Source organism: Callithrix jacchus, chromosome 2, assembly GCF_049354715.1.
Source record: "Callithrix jacchus isolate 240 chromosome 2, calJac240_pri, whole genome shotgun sequence".
NCBI classification, from domain to species: Eukaryota; Metazoa; Chordata; class Mammalia; order Primates; family Cebidae; genus Callithrix; species Callithrix jacchus.
This window is the reverse complement of record NC_133503.1, coordinates 2914691-2941421: the sequence shown is the minus strand read 5'-3', so window position 1 is coordinate 2941421 and position 26731 is coordinate 2914691. Positions and strand designations below refer to the sequence as shown.

Genomic DNA, 26731 nt, shown 5'->3' with positions numbered 1-26731 from the left:
CCATTATAGCAAATTATCAAACCTGAGGAGAGGGTGTTGGAGTGCCTAGTTTCTAGCCATGTCATATAGAAGTTTGGGTAAACTGGGGATTCACTCCTTTTGATTGGCATTTGAGGTTGGGGACAGTCTGGTCTTACTAAGCCCTTAACTTGTAGGGTCTGTATGAGCTCCAGGTAATTAATGACACCCAAATGTTGTCCAAAGAGTTGGAAAATTGGTTGCTGTGGTAAATACCCACCCACCCAATTTGCTGTCAGAAGTGAAGAGTCAAGAGTGTAGAGGAAAGTCAGGGTTATTTTTCTTTTTACAGATAATAGTGGTTTCAAAATTAACTATTACCCCTATGGGAAATAACTTTATAAAATAGTCTACAGTTTTTGTATAGTTTTACTTTTAGTCTGTAGATTCTACTTATTTCCAAAATGACTTATGTCGGTGCCTTTGGCCCAGCATTTGCAACATACATTGGTAATACAATTAGATTCTTGCACTGTGTATTTTGTCCTTAGATACTTCCACAACCTAAATAATTTAATTTTTGTAGATTGTAACTTGTTCTTTGTGCTTTAAAATTCTATGGGTTTTATCAAATCCCATAGTGTCAGGTATTCACCACTAAAGTATCATACAGAATACTTCAAATCCCCACCCCAGAGAGTCACTCATCTGATTATCATCTCTCTAGTTGTGCCTTTTCTGGAATGTCATATGAATGGAGTCATATAATGTATAGCATTTTGATACTTCCACCCTTCACTTAGCAACATACATGCAAGATTCATTCCTTTATTTTCATGGGTTGAAAGTTCATTCCTTTCTGTTGCTGGATGGGTATTCCATTGCTTGGTTGTACTTCAAGTTGATTATGCTAGTTTTTGTTTGAAAATAATTTTTCAAAGCAGCTGTCTAATATAATACAATTTAGGGGTACATTTGTTGGATTGTAGGTAAGACTTATTTTTGGGAAAAACTGCCAAACTGTCTCCCAAAGTGGCTGTACCAGTAAAGAATGATAGTACCTGTTGTTCTTCAACCTCCAGTTGTTATTGCTGAGCTCTTGTAAGAATCCTGCAGTTCTATTAGATGTGCAGTGATATCTCAGCATCATTTGAATTTGCAGTCTCCTAATGAGACGTGATGTTGAACATCCTTTTGTGTGATGATTTGTTATCTCTATATTTTTGGGCTTTTTTTCTTTTGAGACAGCATCTCACTCTGTCATTCAGGCTGTAGTGCAGTGGTGCGATCTCAACTCACTGCAACCTCTGCCTCCGATGTTCAAGCAATTCCTTTGCCTCAGCTTCCCAAGTAGCTGGGATTGCAGGTGGCCACCACCACACCTGGCTAATGTTTTGTATTTTTAGTAGAGAGGGCGTTTCACCATGTTGGCCAGGCCGATCTCAAACTCCTGACCTTAGGTGATCCACCTGCCTCAGCCTCTCAAAGTTCTGGGATTACAGGCATGGGCCACCATACCCATCATTCCAGGCATGAGCCACCATGCTCTCTGTATATTTTCTTTGGATAGGTGTCTGCTCAGATATTTATCCAGTTTTAATTGGGTTTTTAGTTTTTCATTAGTGTTCCTTTGAAGAGTTATTCGTGTATTTTCAATACAATTTTAAAAATCACATTAAGTATTTTGTAAATGTCTTCTCACTGTCTTGTCTTTTTGTTCTCTGAATAGGATTTTTCACAGTAGAACATGGAGTTTTATAAAGTCCATGTTATGAATATTTTCATGAATTGGCACTTGATGTTGTGTGTTAAAAGTCAACATTAAACCCAATGTCACATAGATTTTCTTTTAGATTTTTATAGTTTTGCATTTCCAATTACAGTCTCCAGACTATTTTGAGTAAGTTTTTGTGTTTTAATTTGTGTGTACATTCATTTCATTCTATATGGCTTCCAAATAATTCTTCCATCCTTATTTTTGGGAAGAATATGGATATACTGGGCTTCATTTTGGTTTGAATTTCCAAAAGTATGACGCTGAATAAAGGGAATATTGAATTTTGTAGGTATTTCAGGACAACCAGGAGGGGGCGCGCGTCCACCAAGAAACTGTGAGCAAGAGCGTCTGTGCTGAGCCCTGGTGCCACCAGAGGGCGTGCGAAACACCCTGACCAACTTCCCTTTGAGGTGCCAGAAGCAGCAAGGAGCTTTATCTTCCTCCCTGCAGCACAAGGGTCATGTCATCTTGGTGTCGTTCACTGGTGAGTAAAAAGATTCCTTTTTACAGCCTTGAGTGCAGAGGACAGAGGCTTTAGAATACTCAGCAGAGAAGGAAATTTATCTAGAAAAATGAAACCCTCCAATCCCACTGTTTAGACTACGCCCTGATATTGCCAGTGTCCAAGACACAGTGGCTGCTAATATGTGTTCTCACAGTAGCCTCTAATGTAGTAACCACACCGTGCCCTGACACCTGTGATATCCACACCGTGCCCAACACCAATCTAATATCCACACCGTGCCCTGATACCAATCTAACTTCCACACTGTGCCCTGACACCAATCTAATATCCACACCGTGCCCTGATACCAATCTAACTTCCACACTGTGCCCTGACACCAATCTAATATCCACACCGTGCCGAACACCAATCTAACATCCACACCGTGCCCTGACACCAATCTAACATCCACACCGTGCCCTGACACCAATCTAACATCCACACCGTGCCCTGACACCAATCTAACATCCACACCGTGCCCTGACACCAATCTAACATCCACACCGTGCCCTGACACCAATCTAACATCCACACTGTGCCCTACACCTGTGATATCCACACCGTGCCCTGACACCAATCTAATATCCACACCGTGCCCTGACACCAATCTAACTTCCACACTGTGCTGTAACACTAATATATCCACGCAGTAGCCTCTAATACTAGTAAACAGAGTATGTGCTGAGTGGACTCTGTTGACATTGAGACTTTTATAAGGGTTTCACAGCTTTGGCTGAACTAGAGCCTCTCAAATGGATTTTGATGAGGCCTCTGCTTTCCTGTTATGGTATTGATATGGCTGTTTTAAAAAGTCATTTACTTTCCAATATGTTTCTAGGAAACTTCCAGTAGTAGTACAAAGCACAACCGGTTTCTTCTCTTAGATTCCCCATCTGTTATTGCTGTACCGGATTTACAGTGTAAATACAGAATATTTTACCCAAAGGACAGACACTCTCCCAGGTAACCACCACATAACCCCTAGATCAGGAAAGCAATATGGTTCCTACATGAAAATTCAGTTCACAAACTCATTTCACTTTTACCTCCTGCCCCACCTGGGAGTATAATGTGTGTTTTCTTTCTGATCCACGTTTCTTTTCCTAGAACTGTTCTCAAGACTTGCCTGCATGTTTATGATCGTGACACTTTTAAAGAGCATACAAGCTTTTGTTTGAACGCCTGTTTTCAGGTCTTTGGTGTATATACCTAGGAATGAACTCAGTGAGACATGTGGTAAATCTATAAGTGTTTAAAGAAACTCAGAATTATTTTACCATTTTACCATAGGCTGCACCATTTCATGTTGTCACAGCCGTGTTTAATAGTTTGGGTTTGTGCACATCTTTGTCAACATTTTTTTTTTTTAGTATAACTATTCTAGTGTGAGTTAAGGGGTATCTCATTATGGTTTTAATTATGACTAATGATGTTAAGCATATTTTCATGTGCTTGTTGGTGAAGTGTGTGTTAAAGTCCTTTGTCAGTTTTTAGATTGAGTTGTCTTTGTTGTGGAGTTGTAAAAGTTATTTATGCATTCTGGATAATAGACAGTTATGAAGTATCTACTGTGCAGATTTTTTCTTCCATTCTGTGGGTTATTGGTATATAATAAGAGTTAGTGCGTGGTCATCTCTGCCACAGGGTCCGGAGACAGAGCACTAAGCCTTTGGAATGTATGAAGTGATGTGTCTTTCGTATGCTAATGAGATGACTGATGGGTGGGGCACCTGGACAGCCTCAGTGGGGCTGGCTGCCAAAGGAACCAACCTTGTCTTCTTTTTTTTTTTTTTTTTAATTGCATTTTAGGTTTTGGGGTACATGTGCAGAACATGCAAGATAGTTGCATAGGTACACACGCGGCAGTGTGATTTGCTCTCTTCCTCCCCTTCACCCACATCTGGCATTTCTCCCCATACTATCCCTACCCAGCTCCCCCCACCCGCTGTCCCTCCCCTATTCCCCCCAATAGACCCCAGTGTGTAGTGCTCCCCTCCCTGTGTCCATGTGTTCTCATTGTTCATCACCCGCCTATGGGTGACAATATGCGGTATTTCATTTTCTGTACTTGTGTCAGTTTGCTGAGAATGATGTTCTCCAGATTCATCCATGCCCCTACAAAGGACACAAACTCATCATTTTTGATTGCTGCATAATATTCCATGGTGTATATGTGCCACATTTTCCCAGTCCAGTCTATCATCAATGGGCATTTGGATTGGTTTCAGGTCTTTGCTATTGTAAACAGTGCTGCAATGAACATTCGTGTGCTTGTGTCCTTATACTAGAACAATTTATAGTCCTTTGGATATATACCCAGTAATGGGATTGCTGGCTCAAATGGAATTTCTGTTTCTAGGTCCTTGAGGAATCGCCACACTGTCTTCCACAATGGTTGAACTAATTTACACTCCCACCAGCAGTGTAAAACTCTTCCTATTTCTCCACATACTCTCCAGCATCTGTTGTCTCCAGGTTTTTTAATGATCGCCATTCCAACTGGCGTGAGATGGTAACTCAATGTAGTTTTGATTTGCATTTCTCTGATGATCAGTGATGATCAGCATTTTTTCATGTTTGTTAGCCTCATGTATGTCTTCTTTTGTAGTGTTCATATCCTTTGCCCATTTTTGAATGGTCTTGTTTGTTTTTTTCTTGTAAATCTGTTTGAGTTCTTTGTAAATTCTGGATATCAGCCCTTTGTCAGATGGGCAAACTGCAAAAATTTTTTCCCATTCTGTTGGTTGCTGGTTCACTCTAGTGACTGTTTCTTTTGCCGTGCAGAAGCTCTGGAGTTTGATTAGGTCCCATTTGTCTCTTTTGGCTTTTGTTGCCAATGCTTTTGGTGTTTTGGTCATGAAGTCCTTGCCTACTCCTATGTCCTGAATGCTTTTGCCTAGATTTTCTTCTAGGGTTTTTATGGTGCCACGTCTTATGTTTAAGTCTTTAATCCATCTGGAGTTAATTTTAGTGTAAGGTGTCAGGAAAGGGTCCAGTTTCTGCTTTCTGCACATGGCTAGCCAGTTTTCTCAACACCATTTATTAAACAGGGAATCCTTTCCCCATTGCTTGTTTTTGTCAGGTTTATCAAAGACTGTATGGTTGTAGATATGTTGTGATGCCTCCGATGCCTCTGTTCTGTTCCATTGGTTTATATCTCTGTTTTGCTACCAGTATCATACTGTTTTGATGACTAGCCTTGTAGTATGGTTTGAAGTCCAGTAGTGTGATGCCTCCTGCTGTGTTCTTTTTACTTAGAATTGACTTGGCTATGCGGGCTCTCTTTTGGTTCCATATGAAGTTCAAGGTGGTTTTTTCCAGTTCTGTGAAGAAAGTCAATGGTAGCTTGATGGGGATAGCGTTGAATCTGTAAATTACTTTGGGCAATATGGCCATTTTCACGATATTGATTCTTCCTAACCATGAACAAGGAGTGTTTCTCTATCTGTTTGTGTCCTGTCTTATTTCGCTGAGCAGTGGTTTGTAGTTCTCCTTGAAGAGGTCCCTTACGTTCCTTGTTAGTTGTATTCCTAGGTATTTTATTCTCTTTGTAGCAATTGTGAATGGCAGTTCGTTCTTGATTTGGCTCTGTTTAAGTCTGTTATTGGTATATAGGAATGCTTGTGATTTTTGCACATTGATTTTGTATCCTGAGACTTTGCTGAAGTTGCTTATCAGTTTCAGGAGATTTTGGGTTGAGACGATGGGGTCTTCTAGATATACTATCATGTCGTCTGCAAATAGAGACAATTTGGCTTCCTCCTTTCCTATTTGAATACCCTTTATTTCTTTCTCTTGCCTGATTGCTCTGGCTAGAACTTCCAGTACTATATTGAATAGGAGTGGTGAGAGAGGTCATCCTTGTCTAGTGCCAGATTTTAAAGGGAATGCTTCCAATTTTTGCCCATTCAGTATCATATTGGCTGTTGGTTTGTTGTAAATAGCTTTTATTATTTTGAGATACGTTCCATCAATACCGAGTTTATTGAGGGTTTTCAGCATAAAGGGCTGTTGAATTTTGTCAAAGGCCTTCTCTGCATCAATTGAGATAATCATGTGGTTTTTGTTTTTGGTTCTGTTTATTGGTGAATTACGTTTATAGACTTGCGTATGTTGAACCAGCCTTGCATCCCCGGGATGAATCCTACTTGATCATGGTGGATATGCTTTTTGATGTGTTGTTGCAATCGGCTTGCCAGTATTTTATTGAAGATTTTTGCGTCTACGTTCATCATGGATATTGGCCTGAAGTTTTCTTTTCTTGTTGAGTCTCTGCCGGGTTTTGGTATCAGGATGATGTTGGTCTCATAAAATGATTTGGGAAGGATTCCCTCTTTTTGGATTGTTTGGAATAGTTTCAGACAGAATGGTCCCAGTTCCTCTCTGTGTGTCTGGTAGAATTCGACTGTGAACCCATCTGGACCTGGGCTTTTTTTGTGTGGTAGGCTCTTAATTGCTGCCTCAACTTCAGGTCTTGTTATTGCTCTATTCATGGTTTCGACTTCTTCCTGGTTTAGGCTTGGGAGGAGGCAAGTGTCCAGGAATTTATCTATTTCTTCCAGGTTTACTAGTTTATGTCCATAGAGTTGTTTGTAATATTCTCTGATGATGGTTTGAATTTCTGTGTGATCTGTGATGATTTCCCCTTTATCGTTTTTTATTGCAGCTATTTGGTTATTCTCTTTTCTTTTATTAATCTGGCTAGTGGTCTATTTTGTTGATCTTTTCAAAAAACCAGCTCCTGGATTTATTGATTTTTTGAAGGGTTTTTCATGTCTCTTATCTCCTTCAGTTCTGCTCTGTTCTTAGTTATTTCTTGTCTTCTGCTAGGTTTTGAGTTTTTTTAATCTTCTCCTCTAGCTCTTTCAATTTTGATGATAGGGTGTCAATTTTGGATCTCTCCTGTCTTCTCATATGGGCACTTATTGCTATATATTTTCCTCTAGAGACTGCTTTAAATGTGTCCCAGAGATTCTGGTATGTTATTTCTTTGTTCTCGTTGGTTTCGAAGAACATCTTTATTTTTGCCTTCATTTCACTGTTTACCCAGTCAACATTCAATAGCCAGCTGTTCAGTTTCCATGAAGCTGTGCGGTTCTGAATTCTGAGTTCTAACTTGATTACACTGTGGTCTGAGATAGTTTGTTATGATTTCAGTTGTTTTGCATTTGCTGAGGAGTGATTTACTTCCAATTATGTGGTCAATTTTAGAGTAGGTGTGACATGGTGCTGAGAAGAATGTGTATTCTGTGGATTTGGGGTGGAGAGTTCTGTAAATGTCTATCAGGTTTGCTTGTTCCAGGTCTGAGTTCAAGTCCTGGATATCCTTGTTAATTTTCTGTCTGGTTGATCTGCCTGATACTGACAATGGAGTGCTAAAGTCTCCCATTATTATTGTGTGGGAGTCTAAGTCTCTTTATAAGTCATTAAGAACTTGCCTTATATATCTGGGTGTTCCTGTATTGGGTCCATATATGTTTAGGATCATTAGCTCTTCTTGTTGTATCGATCCTTTTACCATTATGTAATGGCCTTCTTTGTCTCTTTTGATCTTTGTTGCTTCAAAGTCTATTTTATCAGGGACGAGAATTGCAACTCCTCCTCTTTTTTTTTTTTTGCTGTCCATTTGCTTGGTAAATCTTCCCCCATTTCTTTATTTTGAGCCCTTGCGTATCCTTGCATGTGAGATGGGTTTCCTGGATACAGCACACCGATGGATTTTGGCTTTTTATCCAATTTGCCAGTCTGTGTCTTTTGATTGGTGCATTTAGTCCATTTACATTTAGGGTTAATATTGTTATGTGTGAGTTTGATACTGCCGTTTTGATGCCAGCTGGCTGTTTTGCCTGTTAGTTGATGCAGATTCTTCATTTTGTTGATGCTCTTTACCAGTTGGTATTTTTTTGGAGTGGCTGGTACTGGCTGTTCCTTTCTTTGTGTAGTGCCTCTTTCAGGAGCTCTTGTAAAGCAGGCCTGGTGGTGACAAAATCTCTGAGTACTTGCTCGTTCGCAAAGGATTTTATTTTTCCTTCACTTATGAAGCTTAGTTGGCTGGATATGAAATTCTGGGTTCAAAGTTCTTTTCTTTAAGGATGTTGAATATCAGCCCCCACTCTCTTCTGGCTTGTAGGGTTTCTGCTGAGAAATCTGCTGTGAGTCTGATGGGCTTCCCTTTGTGGGTGACTCGACCTTTCTCTCTGGCTGCCCTTAGCATTTTCTTTTTCATTTCAACCCTGGTGAATCTGACGATTATGTGCCTTGGGGTACTCTTCTTGCGGAATATCTTTGTGGTGGTCTCTGTATTTCCTGGACTTGAATATTGGCCTGCCTTGCTAGGTTGGGGAAAATTTTCTGGATAATATCCCAAAGAATATTTTCCAGCTTGGATTCATTCTCTCTGTCACATTCAGGTACACCTATCAAATGTAGATTAGGTCTTTTCACATAGTCCCATATTTCTTGGAGACTGTTCATTTCTTTTTCCCTTTTTTCTCTAATCTTGCTTTCTCATTTTATTTCACTGAGTTGATCTTTGACCTCTGATATTCTGCCTTCTGCTTGGTCAATTCAGCTGTTGAAACTTGTGTATGCTTCATGAAGTTCTCATGTTATGTTTTTCAGCTCCATCAATTTACTTATGTTCCTTTCTAAGCTGTTTATTCTCATTAGCATTTCATCAAACCTTTTTTCAAGGTTCTTAGTTTCTTTGCATTGCGTTAGAAGATTTTCTTTTAGCTCAGAGAAGTTTGTTAGTACCCTCCTTCTGAAGCCTATTTCTGTCAGTTCATCACACTCATTCTCCATCCAGCATTGTTCCCTTGCTGGGGAGCAGTTGTGATCCCTTGGAGGAGGAGAGGCGTTCTGGTTTTGGGTGTTTTCATCATTTTTGTGCTGGTTTCTTCCCATCTTTGTGTATTTATCTACCTGTTGTCTTTGTAGTTGTTGATTTTCAAATGGGGTCTCTGAGTGGACATCCAGATTGTTGATGATCAAGTTATTTCTTTCTGTTTCTTAGTTTTCCTTCTAACAGTCAGGCCCATGTGCTGTAGGATTGCTGAGGTCCATTCCAGGCCCTCCTTGCCTGGGGATCACCTGCAGCAGCTGCAGAACAGTAAGGGTTGCTGCTAGTTTCTTCTTCTACTGTCTTTGTCCCAGAAGGATACCCGCCAGATGTCAGTCTGAGGTCTCCTTTATGAGGTGACTCTTTGGATATATGGGGGTCAGGGAGCTGCTTGAGGAGGCAGTCTGTTCTTTATAGGAGCTAAAGTGCTTAGATGTGAGCTCCATTGTTCATTCAGAGTTGATGGGCAGGTATGTTTAAGTCTGCTGCAGCAGAACTCATAAATGCCTTCCCCCCAGGTGCTCTGTCCCGGGGAGTTGGGGCTTTATTTATAAGTTTCTGTCATGCTGTTGCCTTTTTTCAGGGTTTCCTTGCCCAGGGAGGAGGCATCCTAGTCTCAGTCTGCCTGCAGAGGCTTTGGTGAACTGCTGTGGGCTCCGCCCAGCTGCAATGTTGACTTCCTTGCAGTCCTGTTTATATGAGTATAGTTAGAACTACCTAGGCAATGGTGGCCCACGTCTGTAATGGCAGACTCTCTCCATAATGGCAGACTGCCTTGGCAGTGGCAGTCACCTCAGTAATGGTAGACTACTTCAGTAGTGGTGGACTGCCTCGGTAATGGTGGACACCCCTCTCCCACAGAGCTAGACCATCCCAGGTTCAGCTGTGCTTGCTGTGAAATTCTCAATCCAGAGCATTTAAAATTGCTGTTTTTTGGGGGGGTGGGACCAGCCGAGCCTGATCAACTGGCTCCGAGCCTCAGATCCCCCCATTTTTTTTTCTTCAGTTGAATGTGCGACTCTGTCTCCCAGGCATTCCAGTTGCCTGTTGAGTAGGCCCGAGGATCTGTGTGATGTTCTGTGTGGCAACCCACTGCACTGGCTGAAACAGCCACACAGAGATTCGTGGCACTTTTTTTCCCTGGGAATCTCCTGGCCTGGCTCCTCGTTTCACTCCCCTTTATATCAGTTGAATCACTTGAATGGGTGACTCTGTCTCCCAGGAGCTCCAATTGCCAGCTACAACGGCGCTTGGACCCATGTATTTTGTGTGGAGACCGGCCATGCTGGCCAAAACAGCTGCACTGGCGACCCATGGGGCTCCTCCACCTGGGAATCTCCTGGTCTGTGGTTAATAAAAATGTGTCTGGAGATGTGGGGTCCACTCACCCTCTGCACTCTTGCTGGGAACTGCAATCCTGAGTTGCTCCTAATCGGCCATCTTGGATCTATACATGCTTCTTAAATGAATCATGCAAGTTAACTGAATTATACTATGAAGCAGTAATTTGCTTAGCACATAATTAGTTTATTATGAGCGAAAAAATGTAAGAAAATTCATTATGGGGAGGAAGATCCAAGATGGCCCTTTACGAGCAGCTCAGGATTGCAGCTCCCAGTGAAAGTGCAGGGGGTGAGTGGATGCCGCATTTCCAGACGGATCTTTATTGCCCCATGGGTCGCCAGCACAGCTGTTTTGGCCAGCAAAGCTGTTTCGGCTGTTGCAGCTGTTTTGTCAGCACCTCTGCACAGCAGTTCTCCATACAAAATATGCTGGTCTGGTTGCCCTTTTAAGCTGGCATTTGGAGCTCCGAGAAGGCAGATTCGCCCATTCATCTGATTAAACAGGGTTCTGAAACAGGGAGCCAGGCCAGGAGATTCCTGGGCAGCACCGTTGTTTCAGCCGGCACAGTGGGTCATCGCACGGGAAATCACACAGATCCCAGCACCCTTTCAGCAGGCCACTGGAACACTTGGGAGAGAGTCAGCTGTTTAACTTAAAAAAAAAAAAAAAAGGCTCTGAGGCAGGGAGTCAGGTGAGCAGGCTCGGCGGATCCCACCCCCACAAAAACAAATAAAAACCCCGCAATTGGAAACGCTTGGGGTTGAGAGTTTCACGGCAAGCACTGCTGAACCCAGGATGGCCCAGCTTCGTGGAGTAGGGGCGTCCGCCATTGCTGAGGCACCTGCCATTGCAGAGGCAACCTGCCATAACAGACAGAGTCCACCATTACAGAGGTGAGCCACCATTGCTGAGGCAGTTCTAACCACACCCATATAAACAGGACTGCAGGGAAGTTCACACGGCAACAGTGCGGAGCCCAGAGCAGCTCAACAAAGCCTCTGCAGGCAGACTGTGACTAGGCTGCCTCCTCCCTGGGCAGGGAAGCCCTGAAAAAAAAGGCAGCAGCACAATGGATACTCATAAATAAAGTCCTAATGCCCTGGGACAGAGCACCTGGGAAAAAACGGGGGTGGTTTATGAGTTCTCCTGCAGCAGACCTAACTGTACCTGCCTAGCAGCTCTGAATGAACAACCGAGCTCACAGCTCAGCACTTGAGCTCCTCTAAAGAACACTCTGTCTCCTTAAGCAGCACCATGACCCCCATATATCCAAAGAGTCACCTCACAAAGGACTGATCAAACTGACATTTGACGGGCATCATTCTGGGACAAAGATAGCAGAAGAAGAAACTGGTAGCAACCCTTACTGTTCTGCAGCTGCTGTAGGTGGCCCCCAGGCAAGCAGGGCGTGGAGTGGACCTCAGCAGTCCTACAGCAGAGGGGCTAGAATGTTAGAAGGAAAACTAAGAAACAGAAATAACTTCATCATCAACTCTGGATGTCCACTCAGAAACCCAATCTGAAAATCAGTAACTATACAAATGACAGGTGGATAATGCCACAAAGATGGGAAGAAACCAGCGCAGAAAGGAGGAAAACACCCGCAACCAGAACACCTCTCCTCCTACAAGGGGCCACAACTCCTCACCAGCAAGGGAACAAAGCTGGATGGAGAATGAGTGTGATGAAATGATGGAATCAGACTTCAGAAGGTGAGTAATGAGAAACTTCTGTGAGCTAAAAGAACATGTTCTAACTCAATGCAAAGAAACTGAGAACCTTGAAAAAAGATTTGAGGAAATGATAACAAGAATGGACAACTTAAGAGAGGAATATGAGTGAATTGATGGAGCTGAAAAACAACACAAGAACTTTGTGAAGCATGCACAAGTTTCAACAGCCGAATTGACCAAGCAGAAGAAAGGATATCAGAAGTCAAAGATCAACTCAATGAAATAAAACGAGAAGGCAAGATTAGAGAAAAAAGTGCAAAAAGGAATGAACAAAGTCTCCAAGAAATGTGGGACTTTGTGAAGAGACCTAATTTATATTTGATAGATGTATCTGAATGTGACGAAGAGAATGAATCCAAGGTGGAAAATACTGTTCAGGATATTATCCAGGAGAACTTCCCCAACCTAGAAAGGCAGGCCACCATTCAAGTCCAGGAAATACAGAGACCACCACAAAGATATTCCACAAGAAGAGCAACCCCAAGGCACATAATCGTTAGATTCAACAGGGTTGAAATGAAGGAGAAAATGCTAAGGGCAGCCAGAGAGAAAGGTCGGGTTACCCACACAGGGAAGCCCATCAGACTCACAGCAGATCTCTCGGCAGAAACCCTAAAAGCCAGAAGAGAGTGGGGGCCAATATTCAACATTCTTAAAGAAAAGAACTTTGAACCCAGAATTTCATATCCAGCCAAACTAAGCTTCCTAAGTGAAGGAAAAATAAAATCCTTTACGAACGAGCAAGTACTCAGAGATTTTGTCACCACCAGCCCTGCTTTACAACAGCTCCTGAAAGAGGCACTACACATAGAAAGGAACAACCAGTACCAGACACTCCAAAAAAACATAACAAATGGTAAAGAGCATCAACAAAATGAAGAATCTGCATCAACTAACAATCAAAAGAGCCAGCTAGCATCAAAATGGCAGTATCAAATTCACACATAACAATATTAATCCTAAATGTAAATGGACTAAATGCACCAATCAAAAGACACAGACTGGCAAATTGGATAAAAAGCCAAACCCATCGGTGTGTTGTATCCACGAACCCCATCTCATGTGCAAGAATACACAAAGGCTCAAAATAAAGGGGTGGAGGAGGATCTACCAAGCAAATGGAGAGCAAAAAAAAAAAAAAAAAGGAGTTGCAATTCTTGTCTCTGATAAAATAGACTTTGAAGCAACAAAGATCAAAAGAGACAAAGAGGGACATTACATAATGGTAAAAGGATTGATACAACAAGAAGAGCTAATGATCCTAAATATATACGGACCCAGTACAGGAGCACTCGGATACATAAGGCAAGTTCTTAATGACTTATAAAGAGACTTAGACTCCCACACAATAATAATGGGAGACTTTAGCACTCCACTGTCAATATCAGGCAGATCAACCAGACAGAAAATTAACAAGGATATCCAGGACTTGAACTCAGACCTGGAACAAGCAAACCTGATAGACATTTACAGAACTCTCCACCCCAAATCCACAGAATATGCATTCTTCACAGCACCACGTCACACCTACTCTAAAATTGACCACATAATTGGAAGTAAATCACTCCTCAGCAAATGCAAAACAACTGAAATCATAACAAACTATCTCAGACCACAGTGTAATCAAGTTAGAACTCAGAATTCAGAACCGCACAGCTTCATGGAAACTGAACAGCTGGCTATTGAATGTTGACTGGGTAAACAGTGAAATGAAGGCAAAAATAAAGATGTTCTTCGAAACCAACGAGAACAAAGAAATAACATACCAGAATCTCTGGGACACATTTAAAGCAGTCTCTAGAGGAAAATATATAGCAATAAGTGCCCATATGAGAAGACAGGAGAGATCCAAAATTGACACCCTATCATCAAAATTGAAAGAGCTAGAGGAGAAGATTAAAAAAACTCAAAACCTAGCAGAAGACAAGAAATAACTAAGAACAGAGCAGAACTGAAGGAGATAGAGACACGAAAAACCCTTCAAAAAATCAATAAATCCAGGAGCTGGTTTTTTGAAAAGATCAACAAAATAGACCACTAGCCAGATTAATAAAAGAGAGAATAACCAAATAGCTGCAATAAAAAACGATAAAGGGGAAATCATCACAGATCACACAGAAATTCAAACCATCATCAGAGAATATTACAAACAACTCTATAGACATAAACTAGTAAACCTGGAAGAAATGGATAAATTCCTGGACACTTGCCTCCTCCCAAGCCTAAACCAGGAAGAAGTCGAAACCATGAATAGAGCAATAACAAGACCTGAAGTTGAGGCAGCAATTAAGAGCCTACCACACAAAAAAAGCCCAGGTCCAGATGGGTTCACAGTCGAATTCTACCAGACACACAAAGAGGAACTGGGACCATTCTGTCTGAAACTATTCCAAACAATCCAAAAAGAGGGAATCCTTCCCAAATCATTTTATGGGACCAACATCATCCTGATACCAAAACCCGGCAGAGGCTCAACAAGAAAAGAAAACTTCAGGCCAATATCCATGATGAACGTAGATGCAAAAATCTTCAATAAAATACTAGCAAGCCATTTGCAACAGCATATCAAAAAGCTTATCCACCATGATCAAGTAGGATTCATCCTGGGGATGCAAGCTTGGTTCAACATACGCAAGTCTATAAACGTAATTCACCAATAAACAGAACCAAAAACAAAAACCACATGATTATCTCAATTGATGCAGAGAAGGCCTTTGACAAAATTCAGCAGCCCTTTATGCTAAAAATTCTCAATAAACTCGGTATTGATGGAACGTATCTCAAAATAATAAAAGCTATTTACAACAAACCAACAGCCAGCATCATACTGAATGGGCAAAAACTGGAAGCATTCCCTTTGGAATCTGGCACTAGACAAGGATGCCCTCTTTCACCACTCCTATTCAATATAGTACTGGAAGTTCTAGCCAGAGCAATCAGGCAAGACAAAGAAATAAAGGGTATTCAGATAGGAAAGGAGGAAGCCAAATTGTCTCTATTTGCAGATGACATGATAGTATATCTAGAAGACCCCATCGTCTCAGCCCAAAAACTCCTGAAACTGATAAGCAACTTCAGCAAAGTCTCAGGATATAAAATCAATGTGCAAAAATCACAAGCATTCCTCTACACCAATAACAGACTTAAAGAGAGCCAAATCAAGAATGTACGGCCATTCACAAATGCTACAAAGAAATTAAAATACTTAGGCAACTAACAAGGAATGTAAAGGATCTCTTCAAGGAGAACTACAAACCACTGCTCAGCGAAATAAGAGAGGACACAAACAGATGGGGAAACATTCTATGTTCATGGTTAGGAAGAAGCAATATCGTGAAAATGGTCATATTGCCCAAAGTAATTGACAGATTGAACCCTATCCCCATCAAGCTACCAATGACCTTCTTCACAGAACTGGAAAAAACCATGTTAAACTTCATATGGAACCAAAAGAGAGCCCGCATAGCCAAGTCAATTCTAAGTAAAAAGAACACAGCTAGAGGCATCACACTACCGGACTTCAAACCATACTACAAGGCTACAGTAATCAAAACAGCATGGTACTGGTACCAAAACAGAGATATAGACCAATGGAACAGAACAGAGGCCTCAGAGGCAACACAACTTATCTACAACCATCCAATATTTGACAAACCTGACAAAAACAAGCAATGGGGCAAGGATTCCATGTTTAACAAATGGTGTTGGGAAAACTGGCTAGCCATGTGCAGAAAGCAGAAACTGGACCCCTTCCTGACACCTTACACTAAAATTAACTCCAGATGCATTAAAGACTTAAACATAAGACCTGGCACCATAAAAACCCTAGAAGAAAATCTAGGCAAAACCATTCAGCACATAGGAGTAGGCAAGGACTTCATGACCAACACACCAAAAGCATTGGCAGCAAAAGCCAAAATAGACAAATGGGACCTAATCAAACTCCACAGCTTCTGCACGGCAAAAGAAACAGTCACTAGAGTGCATCGGCTACCAACAGAATGGGAAGAAATTTTTGCAGTTTACCCATCTGACAAAGGGCTGATATCCAGAATTTCAAAGAACTAAAACAGATTTACAAGAAAAAAACAAGCCTGTTCAAAAGTGGGCAAAGGATATGAACAGACACTTTACAAAAGAAGACATACATGAGGCCAACAAACATGAAAAATGCTCATCATCACTGGTCATTAGAGAAATGCAAATCAAAACCACATTGAGACACCATCTCATGCCAGTTAGAATGGCGATCATTAAAAAATCTGGAGACAACAGATGCTGGAGAGGATGTGGAGAAATAGGAACACTTTTACACTGCTGGTGGGGGTGTAAACTAGTTCAACCATTGTGGAAGACAGTGTGGTGATTCCTCAAGGACCTAGAAATGGAAATTCCATTTGACACAGCAATCCCATTACTGGGTATATATACAAAGGACTATAAATCATTCTACTATAAGGACATATGCACACGAATGTTCATTGCAGCACTGTTTACAATAGCAAAGACCTGGAACCAACCCAAATGCCCATCAATGATAGACTGGACAGGGAAAATGTGGCACATATACACCATGGAATATTATGCAGCAATCAAAAATGATGAGTTTGTGTTTGTAGGGACATGCATGAACCTGGAAACCATCATTCTCAGCAAACTGACACAAGAACAGAAAATGAAATACCGCATGTTCTCACTCATAGGTGGGTGTTGAACAATGAGAACACAGCACTACACACTGGGGTCTGTTGGGGGGAATAGGGAGGGACAGCAGGGGGTGTGGAGTTGGGGAGAGAGAGCATGGGGAGAAATGCCAGATATAGGTGAAGGGGAGGAAGGCAGCAAATGGCACTGCGACATGTGTACCTATGCAGCAATCTTGCATGTTCTTCACATGTACCCCAAAACCTAAAATGCAATAAAAAAAAATAAATTCATTATGGGTATCTTCAGGAGGTAATTATTTGCATAAATTACTTCTTGTGGGAGAAAAGGAGAGTTTATAGTAATATGTTACTTAAGTAGGTTGACGTTACAAATAGCATTTGCTGATTTTATTCTCTTTGCCAAAATGCTACAGATAAATGTATAAATTCAGTTCTTCTCAAGAAGAGGAAAAAAACATAAACCTTGTGAGGCAATAATTGTTGAATGAAAACTCACACATAGCTAACCAAACCAGAAAGCTATAACTAAATATGCTGACAATGAAGACACAGATGGACTGAAAGACCAGTCTCTACAGAAATGAGATCTGTGAGGAAAAAGGTGGCAATAAATCAGTTTTAAAATGTGAGGATGGGCCGGGCGTGGTAGCTCAAGCCTGTAACCCCAGCATACTGGGAGGCCAAGGCAGGCAGATCACGAGGTCAAGAGATCAAGACCATCCTGGCCAACATGGTGAAACCCCGTCTCTACTAAAAATACAAAAAAACTAGCTGGGTGTTGTGGTGTGTGCCTGTAATCCCAGCTACTCAGGAGGCTGAGGCAGGAGAATTGCTTGAACCCGGGAGGCGGAGGTTGCGGTGAGCAGAGATTGTGCCACTGCACTTCAGCCTGGCGCCTGGCGACAGAGGGAGACTCTGTCTCAAAAATAAATAAATAAATAAAAATAAAATGTGAGGGTGAAGGGAGAAACAAAAAAGAAGCCTAACTGGTCAGGTAAATATGTGTCTCAGCCAAGAAAGAAAAGAAATATCAAATGCAGTAAATTCATGGAGAAATAGATATATAATAGAAAGTTTTGTTTTTTACAGCCCTAACAATACAGGTTAATACTTATGCTATAATTAGTTTTTTTAAAATTCTACTGTGATACGAGTTTAATTTCATTACTGTAAGACATTGAATTAGCTAACCATGGTCAGAAAGAACATTATTAGTACAGAGAGGGAAAACTAGAACTTTGCATCAACTTTCCACCTAGAGAAAGAATTGGTCACCAGAATCCTAAAGAGTAATGCATGGCTTATAAAGGTATATTTATTAGAACATGAATTGGGGCTTATAAAATATTTAAGAAATTTTAATCTAAAATTGTAATCTAAGATTCTTGTTGAATGATACTAGAAAATATATTGTAACCCTCTTTGCTACTGATAACCTGTTTCTAATTTATTTCTTATTTATGGCATAATTTCTCAAAATAACACATCAAAACATATACATCCTTAAACACTAAAAATAATACAAATGTAAGCAATATTTTAAAAATGCAGTTATCATACAGTCATAAAAAATAATGAGTTTGTGTCTCTTGTAGGGACATAAATGAATTTGGAAACCATCATTCTCAGCAAACTGACACAAAAACAAAAACCTCACGTGTTCTCACTCATAGGCAGGTGTTGAACAATGAGAAAACATGGAAGCAGGGAGGGGAGCATCACACAATGGGGTCTGTTGGGGGTGCACTACGGGAGGGACAGTGTGGGGTGGAGAGGTTGGGGAGAGATAACATGGGGAGAAATGTCAGATATAGGTGACAGGGTAATGGAGGCAGCAAACCACCTTGCCATGTATGTACCTATGCAATAATTATGCATGATCTGCACATGTACCCCAGAACCTAAAGTGCAATTTAAAAAATGCAGTTATCATTAGGTCCATTATGTATATTATGTTACTTATAACATTTCATTACATAAAAATTCATTTATCTATTTACATATTAAACAACTATGAAGGCTGAATTTGGTATTGCATTCTGGTAACCCCAAAACTTTGAGAGGCCGAGGCAGGCATATTACTTGAGCCCAACAGTTAAAGACTAGCCTGGGCAACAAGGTAAAACCCCATCTCTAAAAAAAGACAAAACTCAGCCAAGCAAGGTGACAAAGGCTTACAGTCCCAGCTACTTGAATGGCTGAGGTGGGAGGATCACCTGAGCCCAGGAAGTGGAGATTACAGTGAGCCAAAATCCCACCACTGCACTCCAGCCTGGGTGACAGTGAAACTTCATCTCCAAATAGCAACAATTACAATGCTTCGTACATGGAAGACTGTATTCCAGGTACTCAGGATACACACAGGTATGTCTATGACCTCCAGTAGCTCGTAGTAGAAGGAACTTCAATGATTATTTAACCAACTAAATATAAAAATTTCTGAAATTTTGTTTCCTAATGTAATATAAAGACTTTGAGTGGATATTTTAAATAAACTACAATGACAAAATTATGGTGTTAAAGTCTTACCATATTGGTGTTAAGAGTCTGCTTATGGAACTGGTTATTTGTAGTAAAATACATGATATCCATTAGATGAAGTGTTTTACATATGCCCTTTATCCACAACTTAAACACACAAAAATCCATTTGTAATACAAATTTTGGCAACATAAATTTAAATTTCTACATTTCTACTATATATATATATATTATATATAATATATATATAATTTTTTTTTTGAGACGGAGTTTCGCTCCTGTTACCCAGGCTGGAGTGCAATGGCGCGATCTCGGCTCACCGCAACCTCCGCCTCCTGGGTTCAGGCAATTCTCCTGCCTCAGCCTCCTGAGTAGCTGGGATTACAGGCACGTGCCACCATGCCCAGCTAATTTTTTTTTTTTTTTTTTAGTAGAGACGGGGTTTCACCATGTTGACCAAGATGGTCTCGATCTCTTGACCTCGTGATCCACCCTCCTCGGTCTCCCAAAGTGCTGGGATTACAGGCCTGAGCCACTGCGCCCGGCCTATAATTTGTATTTTTAAAGTAGATACAATCTGTTTACGTTGCCCAGGCTGTTCTCAAACTCCTGGGCTCAAGCAATCGTCTTGCCTCAAACCCCCAAGTAGCTGAGACTATAGGTGTACATCACCATACTCAGCTAGTTTTCTACAAATTTTAATATTATTTTAGTCCCACTACAGAACTAATAGTTTAAGTAGAAAAAAAAAGTCTCTCCTAAAAACTATATGATAGCAAAATAATGTGTCCAAAATAAGCTATATGCTATGTGCTGTACAGTTTTGCTGATAAAATGTGCCAGAGAGATTCCATAACTATAAGTAATTTGATTCACTGAAGATTTATACCGGCATAAATATTATGAGAGTAACACTAGTATGATTTAAAAGCCAGCATTAATATTTATCCGAACAAATCCTAATTAAATTTTATATTTCCTTTACTGGGGAAAGCATTTTCTAATGTGATTTTCCTGTCACTATGTAATTTCCAGTTCAGCCCCTTCCTCACAGTATTTAATCTTTTGTTATCAAGGTTAAACAATATTTTTAATCAACTAACCATGTCTATGCTTTTCTCTGACCAACTTTGTATTACCAACATAAAAAAAGATAAACCACTGCTAATGTTTAAAATTAAATAATATGCAAAACTTGACTGAGTGAGAAAATTAATTTTACAGAGGCCACTTTACCTTGGTGGTAACAGTCAAGTGTCGTCATCTGGCTTAGGGCATGGATCAACACACAGGTCATGGGAAGTGCCTTAGAGCAAGAATATACACTGAAAATGAGCAAGCTGATTTTCTTACACATTTTTAAACTGCGATTTCATATTCACCTTCTCCCTCCAAAAAACAAAACACAATCTGGGAAAAGGTCGGCTATCTGTACATTACATAATGTTTCTTGATACAATTAAAATATGGCCTCTGTTCTAAAAATAGATTTGTTACCTATTTTTGCACCTCTGCCTGTCTAAATATATACAATAGCCAATGAAAACTGACCTTTAACTCCGTAACAAATAGTGACAGCCAATATACACCAGCGCCTGATGATAATTTACCCTGACAAATTATGTATCCTGAAGTTGTAGTTAAAATTCAACTAATAAATGACATAACTTTTGTTACCTAAACTGGAAGAAACCTGATGACCTAAAACAAGGTAGAAAGACCCATTGTTTCTTGTCCATTATCTAACTCTGGTTAAAAGACTAATCTCTGTCACTTCAAATTGGCAGTCTTGATTCTTCAACATAGATACCACTTAAGAAGGTCCCATTGCTTTTTTTTTTTGTCCCCAAACAGTACAGGGAATCACCTGCAATATTTGAAATGTGTGAATGCTAAGTGCACAACAGTCTAATAACAAAGGTGTATGTTCTCTTTGAGAATACTCTTCCCAAAAAGATTAATACATTAACAGTAATAAAAATTCAATTAAACTCACTCTATACATCCTTTTTCAGGTCCACATTAACTAGGAATCCCTTAAATCTTTTACAGGTTGGGCTGGGCATGGTGGCTCATGCCTAAAATCCCAGCTCATTGGGAGGCTAAGGTGAGTAGATCACTTGAGGCCAGGAGCTCAAGACCAGCCTGGCCAACATGGTGAAATCCCGCCTCCACTAAAAATGCAAATATTAGCCAGGCATGGTGGCAAAAACCTGTAATTTCAGCTACTTGGGAGGCTAAGGCAAAAGAATTACTTGAACCCTGGAGGTGGAGGTTGTGGTGAGCTGAAGTCATGCCACTGCACTCCAGCCTGGGTGACATAGCTAGAATCCCTCCCAAAAAAAAAAAAAAAAAAAAAAAAAACCTTTCATAGGCACTCAGATATCCAAGAAGAGAGACAGACTGCTGGAAAAAGAGTCCTGGGAGTTGTACCTCTATTTCCCTAAGTATTATCTAAATATCTCTTCTTATTGGCTTCCAGATTCCACTTGTGCAGGGCTCCATGGCAGTCTCCAATCTTCAAATCGTCATTCTATGAAAGCACAGATTCCTCAAAGGATGGCCTCAAATGACCAGGAGTGGCTCTGTACATCCCTGCTCCTGAATAACAAGCTAACTGGAGTCTCCATCAACTGCCCCCAGCATAGACACACCTCCAGTTACCCAGCTGAACTTCATGACTGATTGGCCAGTCGATCATGCCCCTGACCCAGCCTACATGAACATTGGATGGCCATCAGTGAATTATGAAAGAAGCAGAGGTGAGGAGGCACCTGCCCTGGACTTCAGCAGTCTCCAGCCCCTAGTACTCAAGAAGCTCTAAGCCACCCCTCTGTCACAATGGAAGCACGTGATACCACATTTCTAGCTGCTGTAGAGACCCTTCCCAGTGTCTCAAAATGTTTTAGCATCTTTCAGTAAAAATCTTCAAGTTTGTCAGGTATTGATCAAAAAAAAGGCAGCAACCTGTTTAAACCTCCCTTGAACCCTCTATTTTAATGTGCCTTTGTAAATTCTCAACACCTGTTCTTCATCTTTGTAATTTATCTTTATTAAATAACTTGTCATAAACTCAGATATTCTGATGTCTTACTGAAGAATTTGTATTCCTGTCCAATAGTGTTGTTTCTCTTCAAACTCCACCTTCCCCTGTTTGTTCCATTTTTAGCCACTGCCATTGGGTTTACCAGTTAATTTCATTCTTATTCTATCCACTGGGTGCACCAGACTCACTCCCGCTTTGTATCAGCATAATCGTCATTATCGTTATCATCATCATCATCATCATCATCATCTGAGACAGTCTCGCTCTTTCACCAGGCTGGAGTGCAATGGTGCGATCTCATCTCACTGCAACCTCCACCTCTTCTGTTCAAGCAATTCTTCTGCCTCAGCCTCCCAAATTGGTGGGAGTACAGGTGCCCACCACCATGCCCAGCTAATTTGTTTTGTATTTTTAGTAGACTGATTTTCACCATTTTGGCCACGATGGTCTGGATCTCTAAACCCCATAAAATGCCTGCCTCAGCATCCCAAAGTGCTGGGATTACAGGTGTGAGCCACCATGGCGTGGCTGTAATTCAAGCTATTTGGGAGGCTGAGGCAGGAGAATCGCTAGAACTCAGACAGCAGAGGTTTATTTTTTAAGACAGAGTTTCGCTCTCGTTACCCAGGCTGGAGTACAATGGCGCGATCTTGGCTCACCACAACCTCCGCCTCCTTGGTTCAGGCAATTCTCCTGCCTCAGCCTCCTGAGTAGCTCAGATTACAGGCACGCGCCACCATGCCCAGCTAATTTTTTGTATTTTTAGTAGAGACGGGGTTTCACCATGTTGACCAGGATGGTCTCGATCTCTTGACCTCGTGATCCACCTGCCTCGTCCTCCCAAAGTGCTGGGATTACAGGCTTGAGCCACCGTGCCCGGCCCTACTAGAGGTTATTTTAATTAGTCCTATGATTCCTTAAAATTATGAAATCCTGCATGCTTTTGTTTGTCTATAGGAGAATTGGGGATACCTAGCCAGCAGAATTTGAAAAAACAATAGAACAAAGAAACCTAAAGCAGAGAAGAACACTTTAAAACACCGAGAAGGTTAGGGAAATATCATGGAAAAATGAGAAAAGACTAAAAAAAAACTATTGTGGAAGTAGGCAGAAATACTACCCTAAAGGGAAGACCAAACTGGGAAGTCAAATAATTGCTCTCTAAGACTTGTCTAATCTTGGTTTTGTAAAATTTGCAATCCTGTGGCCAAATTTGTACAGTGCCCTAAAGCCTTCGATGGTAAAGATATTAGTTACCACTGAAATTGTCAAATTTATTAGGCCAAACTCAGACCAACCTCATTTCTCACAATAACCTTAAATGAGAGTTAACATATAACTAGATTTGACTGTATTCATTAATCTGATTCTAACATATATCTTGATTCGATTGCTGCACAGATCTTTTTCTATTTATACTGAGGAGTAAAAGAAAGATTTGGAAGCCAGGCAGGCTGATGGTTTAACTGTGAATCAGCTACTGTTAACTATGGGGCCATGAGCCAATTAATCCACCTCTAAACCACAGCTGCCTATTAATAAACAGTAGGTTATAACAACACAGATGTTGCGATGGCTTTGTGAGATAATGCTTAGCACATAGTAGGGTGGTTAGCCCAGAAACAACATTCAACAGATACTAGTTTCTTCCGTCTCTATTTCCTTAATAGAATTTTTTAAATTTGTAAAATCCTACCTGACTGCAGATTCATCAGAACTCCCAGGATCTAGTAAAGGAAAAGGTAAAATGCATAGTAAGTCAATAATAAATATACAGAATATTAAAAACATAAGAAGGCACAGTCATGCATGCCTGTAATCTCAATTACTCGGGAGACTTGAGGCAGGTGGATCATTTGAGAAGCCCAGTTTGAGACCAGTTTGGAAAACAGCAAGACTCTACCGTCATAAAAAAATACTGTTTGCTCTCTTTAGACCATTTTCTTTAAAGTGTGGGACTGATGCTTTGTTACAAAGCATTCCTTTGGGAGCATACCTGAGACCTCATTAGAATTAATATAAATTATACCTACTGATATGTGACTAGTGCAGTAAGAATTCTTATTTCCCTTATTTTGTATTTATTAAAGGCAGAGAATAAATTTATCAAGATTTGATATATACAAGTGAGCTGCAGTATAGAAGTCATCTTAGACAAACCACATGAGATTCACTAAAAATGAATGGTATTGTCATCAGAACGGGTGTGATGAGTGACCAGTGTCAAAGAGCCGATTTCTGAACTAAAATATGAAGGGCAGTTAAAACAGAGTACAGTAGTTCCCTTATCCACGTGTGGAAAAGACACACTTGCCACGCTCTGCTCTCACACCACAGAAACAATCATCAACAAAGAAGGCTTCCGTGATCAAACGTGGGGAGGGGTTTTCCCCACCAACAAGCAAGCTAGCATTTCTGCAGATGACACAAGCCAGGTGGCCTCTAATTCGATTCTCATACTCTATCTGCAGATAGCCTCAGATTCCACAGGTAAAGGGCTTAGTCCCATCAGACTGCCTCCCGACATCAGCCCTAAGTCTGAAACTCCAGAACTTCTGACCAAGTGGCTTCAATTTGGGGTTCAAATGAGGTTCCCAGGACTCCCTCTTTGGGTTAAAATGAATTGCTGGAATGGCTCAAAGTACTCAGGGAAACGCATTTACTAGTTTCCTATGAATGGCATTACAAAAGGTACAGATGAAGAGATGCATAGTGCAAAGTGTGGGGAAAGTGGGGTGAAGATTCCATGCCTTCCCAGGACACACCATCCTCCAGGAACCTCAATGTATTCAGCGAACTGGAAACTCTCTAAGCCCAGTCGCTTTGGGTCTTTATGAAAGCTTATTACATACACACCACTGATTAAGTAAATCACAGGCCGTTGGTGACTGAAAACCTTCAGGCTTTCTCTTCGCCCCAGAGTCTGCAGAGTGAGACAGGAGATCTCAACCCTCTAATCAATGTCTTCACAATAATGACCAACTGCCATCCTGAATCTATGTAGGGGTTTCCAGCCATCAATCATGAGCATACAAAAAGGCATCAGTTTGGAATTTCTAACGATTTTAAGAATTGTACACCAAGAAATCAGTCAAAGTCCAAACAGATTTTACATTTGCAGTTTTTATTTCTGCAGTGACAGCTAATAGTCAACTGTATTCCCAAAATATCACATGGTCATAAGTTTTAGTGTGCCATTCTGAGATGTGCGACGAAAGCTTGAGCCCCTCCATCCAGACCGGGATGTGAATGATCCCTTTCTTCGGTACATCCGCCCTGCATATGCTAGTCACGCATTAGTCATCAACGCGGTCTCCTGTTGCCAGCCAGCAACATCATTAAGGCCTGAAGATCCAGGGTCACTCACAGCCCGTGATCTTTTTTCTGACTTGGATTCAGGGGGCGCATAGTGGCCTAACACTGCATTACAATGCCTTCGTCATTCACCTGAGAGCATCTCATTACACAGGCATTGTGTCACTTCACGTCATCACAGGAAAAAGGGGAGAACCACAGCCATGTATTTTATGATGAGTTACTGTTAATTTCTCACTGTGCCTAATTTATAAATTAAAAGCTATCATAGATATGTATGTGTAGGAAAAAATGGTATGTGATTCAGTACTATTCATGGTTTCAGGCATTTACTGGGAGTCTTGAAGTGTATCTCCTACATTTAAGGGGGAACTACTGCACTCATTTTGTGGAACACGACGAAGCTCCCTAGCTCGGCAGTTAAACCTGTTCAGGTTAGGATAAAACAACTTATCACCGGAAGCCAGCAAAACAGGAGTCAGACCAGAAACAAGGACCCTTGCAAATACGTTCCAGCTGCCAGTGGAGAAGAGCTCGAGAGAGATCAGTGTGTTACTCTGGCTAACACTCTTCTGGGGAAGGTGCTGGGTGGTTCACTCAGTTGTAGATACACGCTCAGCTCTACATATAATAAGGCCCAAATTCACGTGCCATTTTACCTCCCACAGAGAGACCCACTGGAAACATCACTCCTTTATGAGCTTGTCCACTCTGAATCACACCTCGCCTTCAGAGAGAAGCTTCAGAAACACTGGGGAGGTGTGGCGGGCTGCCAGGCAGTATATCTGATGTGAAAAATACATCAGAAGAAAACTATCAATGCCCTCTTGCTACCAGAATGCACCAATACTTTTTCCCTCTCCATAGTAGAAGAAAAAAATTCTTTCTAAACCTCATATAAAGCAAAATTGTGTGATTTCCCTGCCATCCCTCATGACAGAGAATGTAGCTGTAGGTGAGTCATGTCATCATAGTAGAAACGGTTTTCAAACTCATCCCTCGAAGGAAGAGGATCAGTGAGGAGCATGGCTGTTTACCTATAGCATTCACTGCCTGGTCTCGTT

The 26731-nt window shown here is 41.0% G+C and overlaps 1 protein-coding gene and 1 long non-coding RNA gene across 43 annotated transcripts in view; one reads left to right on the top strand and one right to left on the bottom strand.

The window, feature by feature from the left end:
- Window positions 1-22382, top strand: part of TPST1 (tyrosylprotein sulfotransferase 1) — a 281231-nt gene extending 258849 nt beyond the window's left edge. For all 36 annotated transcript variants that reach the window (XM_078353633.1, XM_078353608.1, XM_078353620.1 and 33 more), the window contains 2 exons: window positions 2025-2219; window positions 21789-22382. The gene's annotated coding sequence lies outside the window, so the exon portion shown is untranslated. The remainder of the gene's footprint in view (window positions 1-2024; window positions 2220-21788) is intronic.
- LOC128931440 (uncharacterized) overlaps window positions 1-26731 on the bottom strand; it is a 133493-nt gene that overhangs the window by 7922 nt on the left and 98840 nt on the right. For 3 of the 7 annotated variants that reach the window (XR_013528402.1, XR_013528407.1, XR_013528399.1), the window contains 2 exons: window positions 24049-24079; window positions 20543-20612 (listed from right to left, as the gene is read on the bottom strand). This is a non-coding gene — a long non-coding RNA (uncharacterized LOC128931440). Of the gene's footprint in view, window positions 1-4219; window positions 17067-20542; window positions 20613-24048; window positions 24080-26731 lie in introns of those variants that run through there. The other 4 variants (XR_013528404.1, XR_013528400.1, XR_013528406.1 and 1 more) reach the window with 2 other exon arrangements.